At 35.8% G+C, this 23,145-nt stretch overlaps 1 pseudogene; it reads left to right on the forward strand.

Moving 5' to 3' along the window:
- Window positions 1–12,214: 12,214 nt before the first annotated feature.
- On the forward strand, window positions 12,215–21,414 carry LOC111405614 (annotated as a pseudogene).
- Window positions 21,415–23,145: the final 1,731 nt, after the last annotated feature.

Here is a 23,145-nt window from a genome sequence, read left to right on the forward strand (position 1 = left end):
GTTTAGATATCACAATAATGACTAATTTTGAAAGTAAATAAGTATTTTAATTAATATTCTTCTTCACCATTATTATTACAAAAGAAACTGGACACACATGTATAACGTGAATAGAATGTTATTTCCAGTATTATTTTAGTTGTTTATTGATGAGCCAATATCTTGTTTGCGGGCTGTAAAATAAATTAAAATATATTTTTTTACCAGATTTCTCATATTAAATTAAATAAAGGGAAGTTTATGGTGAAGACTAATATTTATTCTTCATAAAATTTTGGAGCTATTTAATTTTTTTAGGAGCCACACATATAAAGTGATAAATGCATACATGAACCGAAGCAATTAGCTGCATAAATTATTCATTATCATAACCAAGGTACTCACACATAAATGCATGCATGAACCAAAAACATTAACTACATCAATTATTTATTTTCATAACCAAAGTATTCGCACACAAACATTAGTAGATTCACGTACATACCTTTCTTCACTAGGTGGCTATTTGTGACTGAAGACGACGTGAAGAGTTTATCTTGCTTTCAGGTATTTCACATCAGTTCTTCCCCGCTGTTTTCATTGGTTTCTCACTGAAGCATTTGTATGTTTATTTCATCATAATGAAATTTTGATAGCACTCAAAGCTCCACATGGCACCACTTTAGAAGTTCCAGATCTTTGTGAGGTTAGTTTTCTTTACTTTCTTCTAAAAAAGTGACCAATAACTTAGAGCCAAGTATTGCACAAGAATCTATACTGCATATATACTTATGAATTTTCTTGATTTGTTCAGGCAATTGATTATCCACAGAGGAGATACAGAATAATTCTCCGGAGCACTATGGGACCTATGGATATGTACCTTGTTAGGTACTACTTTCCTATAAGAAAGTGCATTCATTATTACCTTCAACTTTTTATCAAGGTTTACCCTCGATCGTAAGGGAGAAAATTGATCAACTGACATCTATTATGTTTTTTATTTGTTTCTGATTATCTGCCCACCAATGTAATTTATTCAATTTGAAGAAAAAATTGAAATGAATGAGGTCTTCGGCATCAACATTTAATGAGAACGCTTCTGCAACACTAACAACCGAGGGGATAAGAGTGAACAAATATGAGATTCAGAGCTTAGAAGCTCAGAAACAACTACGTCGCAAGGGTTTTGTGAGTGGAATCATGAAAATTGTGCTATGAATCAAACAAAAAAAATAGTATATAAATAGATTCTCATTGAATAAAAAGTTGATTTCATATACATAATTTCTCACAGTTATCTCTCTAATTCATGTATCTTCAAATATTATTTTTATGCACTTATAAAGTATTTCAAAACAACGTGCAACGCACATTTACTTTTGATTAGTTGTTCTAAAATGCATAATGCATGACGAGGAGTGGAGGCTAAGCTATGGTCTAGGCGAGCTTATGCGAGGCATAAAAGTAAAAAAGCGTAAAAAGACATTTTTTTTATTTTAATATTATTTTAATTTTTAATCAATCGAAAAATCGTTTAATAATTAAAAATAATATTTGCCAAATATTTAAAATAAATTTATAGGAAATTTATATATTTTTCAACAAAAAGATAAGTTCCAAATATAAATATTAAATAGTGAATAAATAAGAATTTTTGGAAATTTTCCTTTATTCAAAATTTCAAGCGACTATTTTGAATTTAGAACCGACGAAATGAAGAAATCAATATTTAACTTTTAATTTAGAAGAATTGTTAAAAAAATTTATAAAAGTAATTATGCATGCCTAGGTGCTCATAACCGCACATAAACGCGCATTAGCTGTCAACGATTGCTGTTGACCGCTAAATAAGACCGTGCATTAGTCAGGCGTGACCAATGCGCGCTTTTTAGAACAGTAGTTACAACAACAGTTTTTGGATAATTTTGTAACAACTTATTGTCATCAACACGTCAAAGGTCCTTTTTTTAATTAAAAATAAAAAATAGCAATTTTGGGGGGAGGCACAATTTCAACAACTCCTTTCATTATTTAAGACAGCTCGTTGTAGACAGGACATTGGTCTAGGTTATATGGGAATTGAGAAACATATTATACCCGCTTGTAACAAAATATCGACCTATAGAATCATAATGACATAAAAGACAATCTTCTCGATGATCATGACTTAAAATAATGGATTGAATCATCTAATTGTCAATCGGCAAAAAGAGGCGATTAATTTTATTTTCATTTCATCCCTCAATGTACTGATAAGATGACAAGTAAAGGACTTGTCTTGGGAAGAGCAATAGACAAAAATGCACAAATCATTGAGGATCAAATTTGTTCGTCGTTTATCAACTTTCATTGAAAACCACTAGTGATGACATCTTGAACCAACATGGATTTTTGCCTTAAAAGACCGCTGATAGTCGAATAGATGAATTGCATAATATCACACCATATTATAGCAATTCACCCAATTTAATTCATCATTCCAGCTTTTTTTAGATGTCAAATGGATGAAAGTAACTCCACTCCGTGTTTTACGTAGGTTTAGGACCAGAATGGAAATGATATTGCAAGCGTCGAATCAAACATTTTATAGACAACGAGGGGTGTATATAAAATATACCAATCAAATTGAAACAAAAACAAAAATTGAGCGATCATTTTGAAATAAATTAAGGAACATAAAGCAAATTTATAGAAGTTAGGTGCTGTCTAGCAAATCCGGGGTACTTTTTAGTTTGACCCAGTCAAGGGAGGAAATTCCACTTCGATTTTGAAAATCATGAATATTATCACATTGGCCTCTTGAATGTTAAAAGACAAGGATGCATTTAAATGTATTATACAATTACAAAACAATGTATTGTTGAAAAGACTTTACTACTCTTTTAATTAATAATTAAAAACCAAATACTTTCCCTCTTATAAAACTTCAAAACGAGCTTTCAAGACAGAAAAAACTCTCATCTTTCATCTGCTTGAACCTCAACATCTCAAAAAAAGTTCAAACGCTGAAGTCGAAAAAAATTTTCATATCAATTTCTTCAAATCGGTAAGTATATTTACGCATGTTTAATTTCTTTTTCAGTAAATTAGTATACGTTTGAATAGAGAAAATTTATTTCGACATAGTAATAGTTAGTATTAATTTTTTTTAGCAGATCGAACGTATGAAAAAAAATTTGAACAGATCTATAATTTTTTTCTTCTACGTAATGCGGAAAACAGAAAAGCACAGCCAAACAGTTACTTGACTGTGGGCTGTTAAACAGCCAAACAGTCACGTGACAGTTGGCTGTTGACAACCGACTGTTGGCACCGATTTTTATTCGCAATGCATTATTTTTTTCTTATAATTAATAAATGAAGTTGATTAAATCCATTTCTTCATGCACATATGATAATCCCCGTCTGTTATTTCGGTGATTTCGAATTGAATGAAAATAATCGATGAGAATGGAGATGGACGAGTGACATACGTGATTGTATTGCAATTCCCATAACAGAGAGTACATCATACTTAGAAATGTACCACGATTTGCAAAATAAGTTGAATGTCGACCAATCTCAATACAATATACAATTGAGATATCTATTCAACGTTTATGGGGATTCATCCATTCCGATGCCACCGGTATTCGTTACCAATGATGCTGAATTGAATTATCTATTAGAATTAAATAAAATGCATCGGACTCCGACTGTTCTTGGTGTGACTTTAATTACGAAGGATGTTATCGAAGGTGAACGCGAAGATTCAGATAGGGCGGATAACAATGATCGAGGTTTTTGGGAGACAGTGGAGATAGTTCTTGCGGATGATGTGATATTCCTGAGACAGTTGTTTCTGATCATGATGTCGCTGTTACGCGCAGAATTCCGTCGACGGTTGAAGACAATGAGAATATAAACGAGTTTACAAATGAGAATTTGATTGCTTTATCCCAACAGAGATATGAGCCGGGTGGGAGCTCACAGGTTGGAACAAGTGGACCGTCCTCCAATTTTTCTCTTGTGGCTTCCGATTATGAGGACTTGTATGTCGAGCAATTGTTTGAAACCAAGAAAGATTTGCAGGAAGCTGTGCACCGACTGACATTAAAATATAACTTTGAGTTCAAGGTAAAGAAATCAAACAAGTCATTGTTGACAGTTGCCTGCATCGAAGGCAGTTGCAACTGGCACTTGAGAGCAACTAAGATGGACACGAATGAGTGCTTCGTAATTCGCAAGTATTCACGGGAACATACTTGTGAAGTGGAAATTCTTCGAAACGATCACAGACAAGCTCGAGCATGGTTTATTGGTCGACAAATAATGCACAAGTATCGGGACCCACGGACGATCTACAGTCCTTCGGACATCATTAACGACGTTCGTCAAGAGTATGGAGTGGTCATGAGCTACTAGAAAATCCAGTAGGCCAAAGAATGTGCGTTGGATGATTTAATGGGATCGATTGAGGAGAGCTATGCTAAATTGGCCAGGTATTGCCATAACATGGGAAGAACTAATCCTGGCACGACATTTTTTATTGAGATGGGGAGCGATAATTGTTTTAAGTGTTTCTTCATGGCTCTCGGACAATGTATTCGGAGTTTTCAAAATACAATGCGACTCGTAATTCTAGTTGATGGTACAACTCTGAAAGCTAAATATCAAGGCAAATTAATTATTGCTACATGTCAAGACGTCAACATCCAAATTTACCCTATTGCATTCGGCATAGTCGATAGCGAGAATGATCTGTCCATACGTTGGTTCTTTTCGAAACTGAGGGAAGTGATCGAGGAAGTCAAAGATCTTGCCTTTGTAACCGATCGGGGACAGTCTATAATAAACGGTATCGCTGAAGTTTTTTCAGAGGCACATCATGGGTATTGCATGTACCATATACAAGGTAATTTGAAAACTAGGTATCGGGGCAAAGGCATCGTTTCATTGTTTAGGAGAGCAGCCGAAACTTACAGTGTTGAAGAGTGTAATAAGTTCATGTTTGAGATAGGAAGTAAATCATTACCGATGTTGGAGTATCTGATGAACATGGGGATCGAACATTGGGCTCGGTCATACTTTCCAGGATGTCGATACAACATGATGACGTCGAATAACGTGGAGTCTCTCAATACATTGTTTAAGAAGGATCGAAAGTTATCAATTCTCGCAATGATTGAGAACATTCGTAACAAGCTGCAACAGTGGTTTCATGACCGACGTGCGGCATCACAGAGTTGCACTAGCGTGCTGGCCCCAGCTCAAGAGGAGAAACTCTTTAAGGCGGCAGAGGTTGTGAGGAAGTTGAATGTGAAAGCACTAGATGAGTTTCGTTTTTCCGTGCAATGTGCACGTAATAGGCATATATGATGGACTTGACTGATAACACATGCACTTGTACGAGATTTCAGTTGGAGAGTTTTCCATGTGAGCATGCAGTTGCGATGGCCATGTATCGAAACTTTGCAACGAGAACGTTATGCTCTTTGTATTATACGACTGAGTTTTGGAGAGCAGCATATGCAGAGACTATATTTCCTCTACCGAATGAAAAAAAATGGGAAGTTCTAGAGCACATTCTCCCGTTTAATGATTTGTTGCCACCAGCAGTTGAACCGCGTGGTCCTGGACATTCAAGTACATCTAGAATACCATCTACCGGAGAGTTTCCTTGACCGCGTAGGTGTGGCAGATGCAGAGCCATAGGGCATACTCGACAATTTTGTACCAGTTAAATTCCCCTAAATGACAATTAGACATGTATGTTCAATATTTGTTCTTCATAAATATTCAATGTTCTATATTTATTCTTGATAAACGGTATTTACAATGATTCATATGAAAAAATTAGTTTCATTCTGAGCATATGTGTAAAATAACAAAAAATCAACTTACAGAAAATTAATTATATACATTGAACACAAATTTACAATTATTTCATAATAAAAAAATAATTACATTTATAATGTGAATGTTATATACACCGAACACAAATTTACAATTATTTCATAATCACAAAAAATAATTAAATTTACAATTCGAATGTTACATATATTTAATACAAACTTAGGGGTTACCATTAAATTCGAACAAATCACATGCTAACTTCTTTCTCCAGTTCTGTATCCACGATTGGTTGATTCCATCAACCTTATGTCCTATACTTAAAAATCAACGTACTTAATGGCAATTATATCGCAGTCGCCACTACAATTGAACAAGAATGGATCAGTTCAGTACTATGTTGCTAAAAAACTAAATCTCAAAGATGAAAACAACAAAGTTCAAACACTTACCTTGCAGACTGTCGCGATGTTGTCGTGTTTCGAACAATCTACAACATGTCCTGTACAGTCATCTCCGCTTGTCTGGCCATCATAGGAACAATTACAGCTACGGACTCCAAGTTTTGCTCCAACTGGCCTTACGTCAAACATGAATGATCTGGGTCGTACACGTATATAGTCGTGTCAGCAAAAACGATCTCCAGCGTAACATATTGATGCACGCTGGAATGTACATATGTATACAACCCTCCCATGATTTTTCCTCGATACTCGGCGATAATCCTATGACCCATTCGAGCATATATTCTGGCATCGTGTACTAATTACCCATAAGTTGGAGCGACTGATACTCTATGGTAACGGCACGCAGGAACTCGATGTTTAATATGACTCGATCATGGACGTCAAATGATTTTGGATGTCTCTGAGCTCGATCTCGCAGCAAGTCCATGGTCAGGTCGACGTGCTGCATTAAGAAACACCAAAAAATTATTTGTTATTCATTTAATAAATACAAAATGACGTATACATACAAAACACGAAATGAACAGTTCACTTACATCGTCGGCGAGCCAAGCTCCCGAAGTCGTGATATCGTGGAACCACTTGTAAGCGTCCGAGACCGTCCGGTTACCTATCGTGCAGGTAGCTTTGAAAAAACAGGGAAATGTTAAAATAAGCATGGAGGAGTTAGCGTACAGTGCTTTATTAAAATCATACAATACTTACCCGTGGATAATTCTCCTCCACTCCGTCTCGAATGCTTTCCACTTGGCATTGTCCACCTCTCTGAATAAGTCGGGTATGTCTCATCGATGAACGTCCTCCTCTTGGCCTCAGTCGTGAAGGGGGAAACAACATACTGTGACGACACTTTCAACCTCTTGTCGACCACCTGCTCCGTCTCATCAACAACATGTCTCTTAACCTCAATCACGATGGGCGTCCTCTCGCCCTCTGGGGCCCCCTCCTCCGTCGCCATCTCAGCTGCCCCTCCCATCGGGGCCACCTCCTCCGTCGGCACCTCCTCCGCCCCTCCCATTGGGGCCTCCCCCTCTGTCTTCACCTCCTCCGTCTCTCCCATCGGCGTCTCCCCCGTCGCCCCCCCATTGGGGCCACCCTATCCCCCTTCAAAGACAACCAGAATGACTCTAATGTCTCGTCATGCCAAAAATGTGGGTGACCCCCCTCTCCATCACCATCTCTGCCACCCTCTCGATCATCTCCACCATCCTCTCTGTCCCCCCATTGCCTAGCGGCTAAATCTCCTCTAAGTGTTGCTATCGCATCCTGAAGGTCGACAACGCAAGATCGTAGCATTCCAACATCATGGAATAGATCATCAACTCTCCATGTCAACTCTCATCCCATATCATCGACCCTCCCTGTCAGATCGTCGACCTTCCTCGTCAGATCGTCGACCCTCCCGGTCGACTCTCGTCCCAGATCATCGATTATCTCTGTCAACTCTCGTCGTAGCGCGCAGACCTCCTCCGCTATAAATTCAGTCAGACAGGCATACAAATCATCAGTGTGTGTCGACGATACACGGGGGACGTGTCTGGACGAGGGAGAAGGAGATATCCTCGACGATGACGATGCCAATGGTGGCGGCGATACCCTCGACGGAAGTGATCGTCGATCAGCTGGACCGCCCTCCTACATAAATAACATTAAAATTTATTAAATAAATTTATACATCGACGATATTCAATAAATTATATTTAATTCACATACCCAATCTTGATCCACACTTGGATAAGACATCTGCTCGTTTTCGGTGTGCGGAACACCTACATCCCGCACAAGACCCCGAGCCTCCTCCTCCATCAACGGCGTCAACTTAAGTATGACTTCAAGCTGACATATTGACATTTGAATTAGTTAACGATCATGTAAACAGATTTAAACTACGTATAATAAAAATCACAAATGCATAATTCTTACCTGAGGATTGTCGAGGAGGGCCGATAATTGTTTTCCAGTGGGATATCCCTCCGTTCGCGACGATTTCCAATGATGCACCGAGGGCATCGTGTCTCCCCTCGCTTCGCGAAGCGGGCACCCAGTGCAGGGACTATCTCATACACCAAAATCTGCAACACATACACTTATTATGCATAAACGTAATATACTAAAATTTTAACTTTAATTATATTAAACATTTACCTGCACCGCTAAGGGCAACCCATATGTATCGTATTTACGCATTGACCCCCTGATCCTCGAGTGTAATCTGGTGAAGACATGTACGGTGTCTTCGTAGCATCTCTGGCCCCATGGATAGTTGTTGAACACATCAATGTTGTCAACAACTTTCAAATGAAAAATGTCGATGACAGTCTTCTTGTGATGACACCTCATCACACTCTCGAGGATGTAGACCGGCCCAAACTTCAATCTATCTAGCATCTGGTCGCACCCCCCAATCGCGACCATCAACTCGGGTAGATGCACTGACCCATGTTCCTGAAAGTACGTCTCGTACAGCCTATTGCTTCTCTCAATGGCTGTATCGTCTCCCGTAATCCTCGGTCCAGTGATCAAGCCAAACTCATAAATCGAAAAACTGACAACCTTGCCCCCGAAGTCGAAGTGGAGGGAATCGCCGTCGACTGGCCTCAAAAGCCGACATAGAAGTGTATCGATGATCTGTCTTGAGTATTGCACCTCTCACATCTGGTACAGTGGCCACAAGAAGGACTGTCGCAGCATATCTCCGTGTTGATCATCAAGCAGCTCCAACACCGCAGTAAAACTCTCAAAGCTACTGTTCCAAATAGCTTTCCTTGCCATCCGTCTCAACTCCCCATCTAAATGATACTCCATCCTGCAAAAATTCAAATGTTAGAACATTGGACAATAGATAATAAAGTAACGCATAATCTAAAAAAATTAAGGCAACCGAATTATAACTATCATACAATACGCAAGACATTGACGCTAATAACAAAATAATTTAGTTTATCTTGTATATTACATTTGGAAAATATATTTACAAAAAAAATTTCAAATTAAATACATTTTTAAAAAAATAAAGAATATCGATATTATTTAAATAAATTAGAACAAAATCAAAGATTATCTCATAAAAGAAAAATAAAAGGAATAAAATAAATTGTTAATTTCGGACAACATTATCTATTCAATTATTAAATTATATAAAAAAGGGAATTATAAAAAAATTAACATAATTATTATTTAATCAAATTAATCTTGTAATTATTTGGAAAATATATTTACGAACAAAAAATTTCAAATTAAATACATTTTTAAAAAATTTAAAAAATAAATATATTATCTAAATAAATTTGAAAAAAAATTCAAAGATTATTTCATAAAAACAAAAATAAAAGGAACAAAATAAATTGTTAATTTTAGATAATATTCAATTATTAAATTATATAAATAAAAGACAATTATATAAATAAAATAATTAAATTATATAAATAAAATAAAAGACAATTATAAAAAAAATAAATAAATAACATAATTATTTAATCAAATAAAAAAATAAATTAATTATAAAAATTGAAAAAATAATAATTAAACAGTCACTGGACCGACTGTTAGCAGTCGGACCAAGACTGTTTAACAATCGGCCCATGACTGTTAAATTGGATTGGGCCGACAGTTAGCAGTCGGTCCACGACTGTTAACAGTAACAGTCGGTCCGGACTGTTAACAGTCGTTGTCTTCCCGCAGTCGCTATCGCCATTGTCGATGATGGAGATGTCCAAAAATTACAAAAAAATCACATTTTTCACCCCATTCACACCCACAATATAACAACTTTACATGATGATGAATTTAAACCGAATAAACGTAAAAATAATGAATCTAAAAATTGAAACTTGTAATAATAAACTTCGAGCGCCAAAACTAACCGGAATAGTAGCTTGCAGGTACGGATTCGTTGGTGTTTTCGGCCGGTGGTTGGTCGATCGTTCTTCAGGCAGTTGGCGTCGATTTTCTTTGAAGTTCGATCGGTCGGCCGATTTGGATTTTTTCTAACAGTCGATGTATAGTGAAGGGTAAAATCGCCCTTTTAATGTAAACTTATATTTTAACCTTTTTTTTTGTTTTTTTATTCATTTAATGGGTCACAGGCCAATGTTAAAAGTGGAAATTACATATTCTAATAGATTAAGAATCCCCATTTCATAAATAAGATGGCATGTTTAGTATTTCACAAATGAGAACTTTTTTATTAGTTAATTAATAAATTAATCTATATAAAAATAATAATTAAACATTACCTTCTCTGAATCCTAAACTACCTCACTTCTCTCTCCCTACTCTCACCCCTCAACGACGGCTCTCAACATTTGGGGAAAAAATATGAGATCCCCGACGCCGGAGTTAAGCTAATAGAAGAAGAGTCGTCGTCGCCCATCTCCAATTCAACGACGTCGGTTTCCTCCTATCTCCTCTCCTGTATCCACAATAGGTCACCTCATGAATCTGTGACGACGATTTGTGGCAGTGGCAGTGGCTGTGGTGGTAGATCTGGGGGTTTGGGTAGTTGTGAATTTGTGGTGGCGTTGATGGGTGGTGGTGCAGTCGCGATGATGGTGTGGTGTTGATGTGGTGATGCAGTGGTATTGGCGGCGTGAATATATGCGGGGCGATGGATCTGTTGTAGTTGTGGTTGTATTGACGGTGTGGATCTGTGCAGGCAACGATGCAAGGGTGTGGTGGTATTGGCGGTGTAGATCTAGTGGCTTTGGTGGCTATGCATCTATGATGGTGGCAGTGCGGTGGTGATAGTGCTGTGGTGGTGCGGGCGACGATGCAAGGTCATGGTGGTGGCTATAGCGGTATGCAAGGTTATGGTGGTGCCTATAGCGATGAAGATCGTGGTGTAGATTTTTTTTTCTTGGTTGTTGGACGCGATGCAGACGAAGCGGTATGGTGTTGGTGGCAACAGCGTCGGCGTCGGTCGGGTGGATCAATAGTGCCTTTGACCAGAAAATTGCTTGATTTGATTGTTGTGGTGAATGCAGTGGTTGTGGAAATGGGTGACGTGGGTGGTGTTGGCTGTGGCGTTTGCGTGTCAATTTAGAGAAATGGGTGGATGCAATTTGGGGTGGGTTTTGCTGGATGCGGTGGCAGCGATGGTGGTGGTGCTGAAATTTGTGAATATGCATGTGACTCTCGATTGTGACTCACACAATTGGACATGTGACTTGAAAATTGTGAATGTGACTCCCAATTGACTAAGTTGTGATCAAAAAATTAATCGTGACCAATTAATTCAATAATTTGCAATGAGTAAATGAACTGTGACCAATAAAGTGTTGAATATGTGATCGATGAATAATCTGTGACTGTAAAATTTTTGGATTCGTGAACGAAAAATATTCTGTGACGTATAAAATTTTTGATCTGTGACCAAGAAATAAGTTACGATCAATAATTTGATAAGTCGTGACTAAAAATTAATCTGATATGTGACCGATGAATAACCTGTGATCTGTAAAATTTTTGGATTCTTGACCGAAAAATATTTTGTGACCTATAAAATTTTCGATCTGTGATCGAGAAATACGTTACAGCCAATAATTTGATAAGCTGTGACTAAAAATTAATCCGTAACTAATTAATTAGATAATTGTGACCACAAACTGTGACTTAAATATATTAAATTAATAAAATAATTAAATCATAAATAATTTTTAATAAAAATCTGATTTTAAAAATTTGAAATTTATTTTTTTGTTTTTGAAATGTGACATAATTAATTCCTTAGGCCCCGTTTGGTAGGGATTTTTTGCCCTAAAAAATTAATTTTTTGATCGTTATTTTATTATTCAAGTCGTAATTTTTGACTTTTTCTCTCACATATAGACCCTACTTTTCTTCTAACGATCAAAAAATCAATTTTCAAAATCCCAACCAAACGGCCTTTAATTAGAAAATTTTCCCACGTTAAAATTTGCTGTCATTTTCATGTATTTCCTCAGCAAATCCTCCCCCGAATACCTGTATTCTCTCTCTGGAGAGTTCTGAATCTCGCAGACCAGCTCGCACGTACGGGATTCACTGTCTCTGTAACAATGGTGTCGTCGTCGGATCTGCAAGCAAAGGCAAAAGATGCGTTCATCGATGACCATTTTGAACTCGCCGTTGACCTCTACTCTCAGGCCATTGCTCTAAGCCCTAATACAGCCGAGCTTTTCGCCGACCGTGCTCAGGCCAACATCAAACTCCGAAATTTCAATGGTAAAACCTAAAATTTTACTTGAATCACCTTTTAATAGATTGTTGCTTGCTCTGGTATTTGTGTTGTTTCCTTTTATTTACTTAAATTTTGATGCTTTTTTATATCGTCAATGGTGGTAACTAGTCGTCATGCAATATAAGTAACTTTCCTGAATATGTCTGTGAAGTGAATGGAGTATACAGTTTATGCCCGAATAATTTCTGGTCTATTTAACAATGATCCAATTGTTTTCTTTTCTTTTTCTTTTTTCCCTCTTTTATTACCGTGTTTTACCAAATTAAATTTTGTGGGGGTGGGAGTTACATTATTCAATTTTTATCGTGCAGAAGCGGTTGCTGATGCGAACATGGCAATTGAATTGGACCCCTCAATGGCCAAAGCATATCTTCGTAAGGGGTGAGTTCTTTTAGTTAGTTGACGACATTTCATTCATTTTAATGTTCTACAATTGTTAGTGATGATGCTAATTCTCATTACGCTTCCTCCTTTTTCATTTTGCTACTAAAGCCTTGCAGCATCAGTTTCTGCACCTTATTTTGGTGGCTTGATTTTGTCGTTCAGTTTGAATAAAATCTGAAGCTGTCTTTAGAGAGAATGGTTTTACTATAATTAGTCACCTGTTAGCTTCCCATGTAAAGCAAGAGAATCTCCACACATTAAATAATAATTTGCTGGGTTACGGGTAATGCGTAAATAAAAAAAAGAAAAATATGCTGTTGCTGATATCTTCATTTTTAGGCGATTGCAGTAACATAGGATATATAAGATTGCAACGGTCATTTGGTTTTCTTCATGAGTTTTTGTTTCTTTAGGCTAATAATGGGTAATGAATAAATGAAAAAATGTTGTTGCTGATGACTTCATTTATTTAGTTGAGTGCTTTAACTTGGGATGTATGAGTTTGCAATGGTTATTTAGTTTTCTTTCTTGATGAGATTGTTTCTTTAGGCTAATAATGGGATTGCAGTTGTTTATCTTCATATTTCAACTTTATTTACTGGATTCTAATTCTCAAACAATCTTAATTTTCATCCCTGATTTGTTTACTCGCTGATTTTCTTTTAGTCATCTTTGCCTGATGGTTTTATCATCTTTCTTTGAGGAAGAGACAATATCAACTTGAATTCAGGATGGCTGGCTCAAAATCTTGGTGAAACAATTTATTTCTTATCTAATGGTTATTTTGCATGAAAAAACACCATTTGAACTGGAGGGTTTCTCTATTAAAAAAAAGTGGTTGGTTCCACTATTTGATCATATGGCATTGAGCATGTTTCCCATCTCTTCTTGAGAAACAAGTGGGCCATTTCTTTAAAAATTTGTGCTCACTTTCATATGCGGCAATTTCACCAGGATCTCTTCCTTTGTTGGGGGAAGAATCGCTCTCTGTTGGATCAACACGAATTTCTGCTAATAAATAGGAAAGAAGGAAATCAAATAATATTAAGCTCATTTTTTCTCTTGTTGCCTTTGTCACCAATTTTGTTTAGTAGCTGAATATTTTGTGTTCTGCTTACAGCATGGCATGCATCGAGCTTGAAGAATACCAACCTGCTAAGACAGCTTTGCAAACTGGTGCTTCTTTGGCACCAGAAGATTCGAGGTTTATTAACTTGATCAAGGAATGCAATGAGCGGATAGCAGGTAATCTTTTGTTGTCTTTAAGGAGATTGCTTACGTACCGATGCTTTTTTAAGTAAAATCTTGTTTGTCTCGTGTGGCAATCGAGATTCAGTTGTATTATCACAGCAACTGGGATAAAAGTGATTGCTGTCATTTGGTAATAAATTAAAGCTAAATTCTGTGTTTTTGTTTAGGTTTTTTTTCCCTCGCTAAGTAGATTATTCACTGTGGCCATTAATTTCACTTGATTAAATATTTGTTGTCACACACACAAGTTCAAGTTTACATAGACGTTTGGATGTGTTAAAGTTCTTTTATTATTTTTATTTTTTTGATTATGTACGCTAAGGTTGCCTTATTTTTTGTGTACTAGCGAACAATTATGGTTTACATATTTGAGGTTTTTTGGTTTACATATCAGAGGAAGCTGGAGAATTGCTTAAGCAATTGGTTGATGAAGCACCATCTTATGTGACTTCTGGATCAGATTCGTCGGGTCAAAGTTCTGCGACTCCGAGTGATGCTCCGGGAGCTATTAGCTTGTCCAACGGAGGAACACCGATGTCATCTACCAAACTAAAATACAAGTTAATATTCTATACCCATTTGGGGCTGTTTCGGATTTCTGAAACTGCAAGCTTAACATTATTTATTTCAGCAGTTTTCTTGCTAATTATTAAGAACACAGGATCGTTTACGTTTAGTCCACTGATTAGCTTAATGATAAGCCAAAATATAGTTAGATTTCTACATAGGAGTAAAATGACCAATAATTCTGGCCTTTGGCTGAGAGCTAGTAATAATCCTCATATTTTTGTGGAATTTGATGCTCAAACCCTATCGAGTAAGCTTACCTTTGGGGGAGAACAGCTCATGATTTATAGGGAAAAGAAAAAAGAAACCGGAAAAAAACTTCCACCAATCTCACCAGAAAAAATAATAAATGAATAACAACATAATCAGTGCTTGTCTATTGGAGTTACTCCGATATTTTATTTTCCTTGAAACTCCAATCCACATCAACCAGTTAATTATTAATTGGAAGTCACTTGTGACGAGGATGACTATTTCTTAGATTCCTCCAGACTCATCAAATGCCAGTGATGGATTTATTGCTTCTTGGCAGTTTATTTTGGTGGGATCACGCAAGTCATTGTATAGAAAGACAAAATCCATATCACTTGATGTTCTATAGGCATGTTTTCTGCTTACTTTTGTTTTGTCTGATAGTTTGTATTGCAGGCATGAATATTATCAGAAACCTGAAGAAATCGTTGTTACAATATTTGCAAAGCGTGTGCCAGAAAAGAATATTGTGGTTGACTTTGGTGAGCAAATAGTACGTCCTTACATAATCCGCTTCTACTCATTTTGTGTTCAATTTTCAAATGGTCTTAGAGTAACCATGGCTGACAACATGCCAACTGATTTTTATCCTGGGTTGCTATACAGCTCAGTGTTACCATTCATCTGCCTGGTGAAGATGCATACCATTTTCAACCTCGGTTATTTGGGAAGGTAGCATTTTAATTTCACGCTCTTGATTGCTTTTTGTCAGAGCATACCGTTTGAAGTTTGAATTGAATGTGTTGCTTTAGGCTGTTGAAGAAAACAATTCCTTTTTGTGAGCTTTGGATCCTGTCAGGGATAACTCTCCTAGGACCTTAGTTAGAAGATGTAGCAACTTTCGTGTTGTTAAGAGCTGTAGAGTTTTGCTAAACTTAAATTAAAAAATTTAAAGTACCTCTTCAGAATTAATTTCTGAACTACAACCCTGCTCCCCACCCCCCATACACAAAAGAAACTTCTACAAAGCTCAAGCACGTTCAGCTAAAAAATTTATTTGAAAGTTAATTTTAAGCTTAGCCAAACATGCTCCTATTGCCCATCACACTTCTACACAGGTAGCAGCTGTGTGATTTGTTTTCTTGGTTTTGCTATTATATGGTATTGATAGCCTCTGCATTTGGTGATGCATGTTGTTAACTTTTTGTTCTTTGATGCTGTAATGTTTGACAAACAGATAATTCCTTCGAAATGTAGATATGAAGTAATGTACACAAAAGTTGAAATTCGTCTTGCGAAAGCTCTGACTCTATAAACTGGACATCCCTCGAGTTTAGGACGGACATTCCAGTTGTACAAAGAACGACTGTCTCATCAGGTACTTGTGCTGGAAAAGTAATCCTTCAACACCCCGACTACTTTCAGGGGCATCAAATTGTCATATTTATCGCATAATATCACGTTTTAAGATAAGCAGTGTGTTTTCTGCTATCTTGTTTTTCAGGCAACCAAAGACTCACGTACCCTTCTTCGAAACCAAAGAGAGTAGATTGGGATAAATTGGAAGCTCAAGTAAAGAAGGAGGTATATCTGCAAACAAATTTCTCAGTGTTGTCTAATGTCTGCTTCTGAATTCACTTCATATTCAGACTTAGGAATGAGGGCAGTTAATTATTGTCATGTTTCATTGGTGGTTTTCGTTATAGGAAAAAGAAGAGCACTCGATGGTGACGCAGCTTTGAATAAATTCTTCCGAGGCATATACCAAGATGCCGATGAGGACATGAGAAGAGCTATGAGCAAATCTTTTGTAAGATCACTATTCACTACTTATTTTAGCCTCCATTTGACTGCCAATATATAAATGATTTTTAAATGCTCAGTTTTGGGAGTCCGACCACTATTCCTGGTCATAAATGATTTACAAAATTGCCAAACGGAGGCTTAACTTTAATAGGAAATTTATATTTTGATATTATAGCCAAATTCCTTTGTTATCTCTAGGCTCGGCTCGTTACCCTACGAGCTCGGGCTCGGGCTCGGGCTCGTTGCCCAACGAGCTCGAGCTGAGCTCGGCTCGTCAAAAAAAAAAAAAAAAAACCCGGCCCTCGGCTCGTTACCCCACGAGCTCGGCTCGAAAAAAAAAAAAGAGCTCGGCTCGGCCCATGAGCTCGTGGCTCGTGGGTAGGGACGAGTTCAGCTCGAGCTCGGCTCGTGAGCTCGGCCCGTGAGCTCCTTTTTTTTAATTTTTATACACGTTTTCTTTCTAAATATTTTTTAAAAAATACAATTTTGATAAATTTTTATCTTATAAGTATTTTTATTTTGTAAACAATTTATTTAGATAAAGTATGTTTTACTAATAACTTATAAGTTTTAATTTATAAGTAATTTTAATTATAATGTATTTTTTTATGATTTTATCTTATAAATAATACTTACTTATAACTTATAAGTTTTTTTTTAATTATAATTTAATTTTTTACTTATAAGTTATAAATAATTTTTAGTTAATATATTTTAATTTTCAAGTTTATTTTGAAGAAAACATGTTGATTGAAAATCATTATTTTATTAATGATAAAATTAAATATGATATGAGAAATTGTAAAATGATTTTTCAAAATATTTTTCCTTTTTAAAATAATAAAAATAATAAAATATAAACCCTCCTCCTTTATTCGGGTTTGGGATCGACTACTTCAATAGTTCTTATTTCGAGTAGGCGGAGTTAAAAATTGTATACGAACAACTTGTTACGTGTACAATTTTTTTAAAAAAAATTATAAAGGTATTAAAATAAAAATTCGTCATAAATATGATTAAACTAAATATCACTTACTTGACTACATGCAATTTCGGCATATTTATTTTGCAGTCGAAAATGAGCGTCTTGTCAGTCCTTCATGCACATTAATGCTTCCAAAACATCTTCTTTTAGTTGATTCCTAACATCAGAGAGAACCCTAGACCCTGCACTAAAAGCAGATTCCGAAGCTACAGTGCTAATCGGAGGTGTTAGTAGATCTTTTGCCATTGCAGAAACTATTGGCCATCGGCGTTCATACTTTCGCCAGAAGTCAACTACTTCTTCTGAATTTTTCCTTAATGCATTGATACTAGGCCAATTATGATTAAAGTAATCAAGTAATTCAGCAGGCAACGCCTTTTGACTAGTACATGCAGTAGAAGACAAACTACTCTGACTGGAGGAATCATATGCATTTCCAATTTGACCATATCTATATGAGTTCATACCTTCAAATAAATTTAAAATTTCAGCGTCGTCATCTCCTAAATTAGTGGGAGGAGTACTTGTAGAGTCGAAGGGTACACGAGTAACTTGTGTACCCATTCGTGAAGCATATATTACATACATTTCAGATAAAGTTGCTTCCAAATTCCTATAGGTAATAGGTATGTTAAAAGTTAAAGATTCTGACATTCGCTCAATTATAAATTTAGTACCAGATAAATTATATTGGGGGTCCATGATGCATGCTAAAGGAAATAACATGGGCAAGTCTTCCCAATATTTTCTAAACTTTAATTTCATGACATTTATAATTGAACTAAAATCGGGGTCATTTTTAAATCTATCAAAAGCCCTAGCAACTAGATAAAGACGTTGAAGGACCATACAACTAGTAGGATAATAAACACCAGACAAAATATTTGTAGCATCATAAAAACTTTTCAAAAAATGTTTAATTTTAGTAACTAAAATCCAATCGGACTCAATCAAAACAGTTTCCTCGTCGTTTCTAAAATGTCTACTGTTATAAAATTCAGTAATTAAATGTTCGAAACCTTCACATGATTTTAATAATAAATATGTGGAGTTCCATCTATGCGCTACGTCACTAATAAAAGTTTTTGAATGCGACATCCCATGTTCGGCACAAAAGTCCTCAAATGCTTGTTTTCTGCTAGGTGAAATAGTAATATAAATTAGTGCATCCCTAATTCGTTGAATTTCATCCTTAACATGTTTTAAACCATCTTGTACTATTAAATTTAAAATATGACATACACATCGAATATGAAATAAAAAACTACCAAATTCAGGTTGAAGTACTCTTTGCAATTTCTCGATAACAGACTTATTTATATTAGCGCTGTCGAACGTAAAAGAACGTATTTTACTCTCGCATTTATATTCTCTAGTAACGTTCATAATAGCACTAAATATATTGAGAGCATTGTGCGGGTACTCAATAATTTTAAAAGCAATTATTTTTTTATGCATGATCCAAAGTGGGTCTATATAGTGTGCAGTTGTAGTCATATAACCTTTTTTATTAATCACTTCCCATAAATCCGAAGTTAAAGATATTACACTCTCATATTTTTCTAAATCGGCAATCAATGTTTTCTTTGCATTTAAAAAATATTCTATTGTATCAGAACGAAGAGTATTTCGACTTACCCCAGCGTACCTCGGTTGAAGACATTCTTTGACAAATGTAACGAAATGTTGGTTGTCCGTTTGTGCTAGTGGCAACTCAGATCCGGCAATGTACTTCACCATTCTTGTTCGAGTTCTTTCCTCCGAATACATCCACGTATTAAGTGGCGTAGTAGTAGTAGCACCGCTGCCTGAAGTACCAAATTGTAGTTGCGTTTGACCAGCAGGAAGAAGACCATGTTTGCCCATACATGCTTTGTAGTGACGGTTGAGGTGGGTGGTTTCAATGCCTTTTTGATGAGCCAATCGTTGTTGACAGTATTTACATACTGCTTTGGTTTCTGGAATTCCATCGACCATACGACCAGTTTGAACCAATTTAAAATGATCCCAACATTTTGCATGCTTCTTTACCTTTCTCTTCCCTCTTGCATTGGGAATTTTAGTAACAGGTTCATCATCCTGTTCCAAATCAATTGGAGCCTCAGCATCAATATCATCCAAATTAATTTGATGACTACTTTCATGAACATTGTAATCTTCAATATTTTCTGGAATGGGTACTTCATTTAGACCGGCGAACTCATTCACATATTGATTATGGGACACATTTGCTTCATTTCCGACTCCGACATCGAACAAGTTTTCAATAAATGAGCGTGAATCCATTTGTGATTAATTGAAATTGAATGTTGAAGAAAAAGAAGTGAAGTAGAATTGAGAAATGAATGAAGATTATGTAGTAGTGTAGAAACTATATTGTAAAATCAAGATTATAATTTAATGATATGAATATAAAATGTAGAAGAGTATAGAAATGAGAATGAATGAATGAATAATATTGATAATAATTGAGTTGTAGAGAATAAGAGATTGATAGTAAGTTTGGTAAGAAAAAATGTTGTAATTGATGGGTATTTATAGGAAGAAAATGAAATTTGAAAAAAAAAAAAAATCAGGGACCAAAACGGTCACTGACAAAGTTCAGTGACCGTTCGGTCAACAGTGACAGAACGGAAGTTCAGTGACCGTTCTGGTCACTGAAATAATTTTTTTTTTTTTTTTTTGACGAGCGACGAGCCCAGGCTCGTGGCAGCTCGGCGAGCCGCTCGTCAGATTGATGGCTCGGCTCGTCAATCAATTCATAGGTTCGGCTCGTTGCTCGGGCTCGTTTTTTACGAGCCCGTTCGTGACTCGTTTTAGGCGAGCGGAGCCCACGAGCCCGCGAACTACTCGGTCCCATTGCCACCACTAGTTATCTCATCCTCTTTCACGTGGGGTAATAAAAAGAATATAGAAATATAATATGCTAATAATAAACCACGAACCATCTTGAAAAATCATAATAAAGCAAATTAACAAAATTAAAAATCTAACTTGTAACAAACATAAAATAAATCTATTACTCAATTTATTAATCACTAATAAAATTTAATTTACAGCTAGAAATGGAAATAACCTAGAAGAAGTCTCACCTATAATTAAACTAGCAATTTGTTGTTTAAAACTTAAGAGATACTTTCCTGTATTATACTCATTCAATTTTATTGTCCTCCCACTTGCAATGGTGTCTCTCTTCCCCTGCCCCTTCCCTTCCTATGTAAAGGTTGAAACAAGAAAACAGAAGAACCGTGAAATGTCCTATAAAAAATAGCGCGTAAAAAGAAAGGCCAGAAACTAAAGACCCACCCAGAAAGAGGCAAAATAAATGAATGCGCGCCTAAGCTGTCTTAAGATGTAACCTCCCAAGTTTATTGTAAGTGTGATTCGATAGATGGGATTTCAAGAATTGTTTTGAACCAAAACGTAAGAATTGTTAGAGAAGGCAAATATTAATGTTTTCATCTTGCATATTTCAAGAATTGCTAATATCCATATTTCTATTCAATGCTAACGAACCGCTCACAGGTCGAGTCACATGGGACAGTGCTATCAACAAATTGGAAGGATGTGGGTTCGAAGAAGGTAATAGGAAGCCCTCCGGACGGCATGGAGCTTAAGAAGTGGGAATACTGAAATCTTATTGTAATTTTCATGTTTTGTCACGCTTTGTGTTGCCATCAGTTACTTGGTTGTCTTAATATTTTTGTCCAATAAGGTTCGTATTTCATCTAGATCAGTGGCGGATGCAGAAATTTTGAATTAGTGGGGCACAATCCCGAATATAGGAGATTGGGCTGGGCTGGGCTGTAGCCCAGTCCCCTCCCCAGCCCACTTAATAGTTTTTAGGGCAAAAATAAATAAAAATAAGTAAAAAAAAATTTATGTGTACATTTAATTTTTTTACATGTTAGCCCAGTTTGTAACGTATTAGTTTAACTTGTAGTCCGAACCTAGATACGTCCCTGACAGAATCAAAATTGCAAAAATGTTGTAAAAAACAAAAATAAAAAAAGTTCGATATGCAATAGAATGGTTTAATACTCTAGATCATCAGTATTGAATTTAGACATGAAAAGTAAAATTTTATAAAATGAAAAGAAGTTATACAACTTTGATTATCAAAGACCATTCTCCAATATTTTATTATTTTATTTCCCCAAAGGTCAAATGAAATTTTCTCAATCCAATAAAACACACGGTAGCATATTGACTTTTATGACTTTTTAGTTTATTTGCTCACTACTCTCTCTCTTCTTTCTTTGTTTCATCCTTTACCCTCTCTTTGCACGTTCAGTTCTCTCACTTTCTTTTTACATGATAATTACAGACACAATACAATACACATTTCTTTGAACGACAGTCAAATAATTCAATACCTATATGTTGACTGTCCAAAAATCTTTGTCCAACTCAATTCCTGAATCGTGATATCACCAATCACGGACGGATTCATTATGGGACTTTTTTAAAAAAAAAATACATACACAATACACACAACTAAACACATTTATAGTATGCTATGTCGGTGGAAGAGTGTTCATCAACATAAGAAGAAAAAGAATGGATTTTGATTTTCTAAGGGAAGGGAACTAGGGATGGGTTTCGATTTTTCCATTTGGGCACTGGAGTCTTCTCCTGGATTTTGCTGAAGAAGACTGAAGGCCAAAAGAAAAAAAAAAATCAATTTCTAGAAGTTGTGGGTCACGTGATCCACTAGGACCCACTGTGGGTCCGCCTCTAATCTAGATAATTCCAAAGCAAAATCTTGTTCCATATAGGTATTTGTAAATTTTTGTGTTTTTATATTTAAAGCGATAATGTTTGGTTGAGTAATGTAATTCTTCAGTACTAATCTGACATTAGTTGATTGATCATTTTAAAATAAGACTTGATTGAAATGATATATTAATTAATCATCTAAATATCACATCATCCGTATCATCCTATGATTAAATTGATGAATAAACTTCTTATAATATTTCGTTTACCATACGTTTTGAAATATTGTCTTATAAGTTATCGCCGTTGTTGATAACTCATTTAAACCCAAAAGCCACATATTTAGCCCTTGTTTGAGTCCTATTTTTGTGGAGAAAATGAATTTTTGAATAGTATATTGATGAGAAATGTGTGATTAAAAAATAAGAAATTTTTTTTATTTGCGTATAATATTATTTTATTGAAGAATGTGTGGTTGAAATGTTATCAAATTATTATTGAAAAATGTATTTTGCTGAAAAAATGGGGCTCAAACAAGGGTTTATATTTTAATTGTAATTCATTTAAAACCCAAAAGGATTTAACCTTTATAAAATTAAAACACATTTGGTTCAATCTTTTTCTTTATTTTCACATGTATTATTTTCTTTATGGTGGTTATATTGCCTTTCTAATTTCTTATGAGTGCACAATATTTTAATTGCATAAAAGATTATTTAACTTTTATTTGTTGACTTTTTTCA

This window comes from Olea europaea, chromosome 12 (assembly GCF_002742605.1).
Source record: "Olea europaea var. sylvestris chromosome 12, O_europaea_v1, whole genome shotgun sequence".
In the NCBI taxonomy this organism is placed as follows: domain Eukaryota; kingdom Viridiplantae; phylum Streptophyta; class Magnoliopsida; order Lamiales; family Oleaceae; genus Olea; species Olea europaea.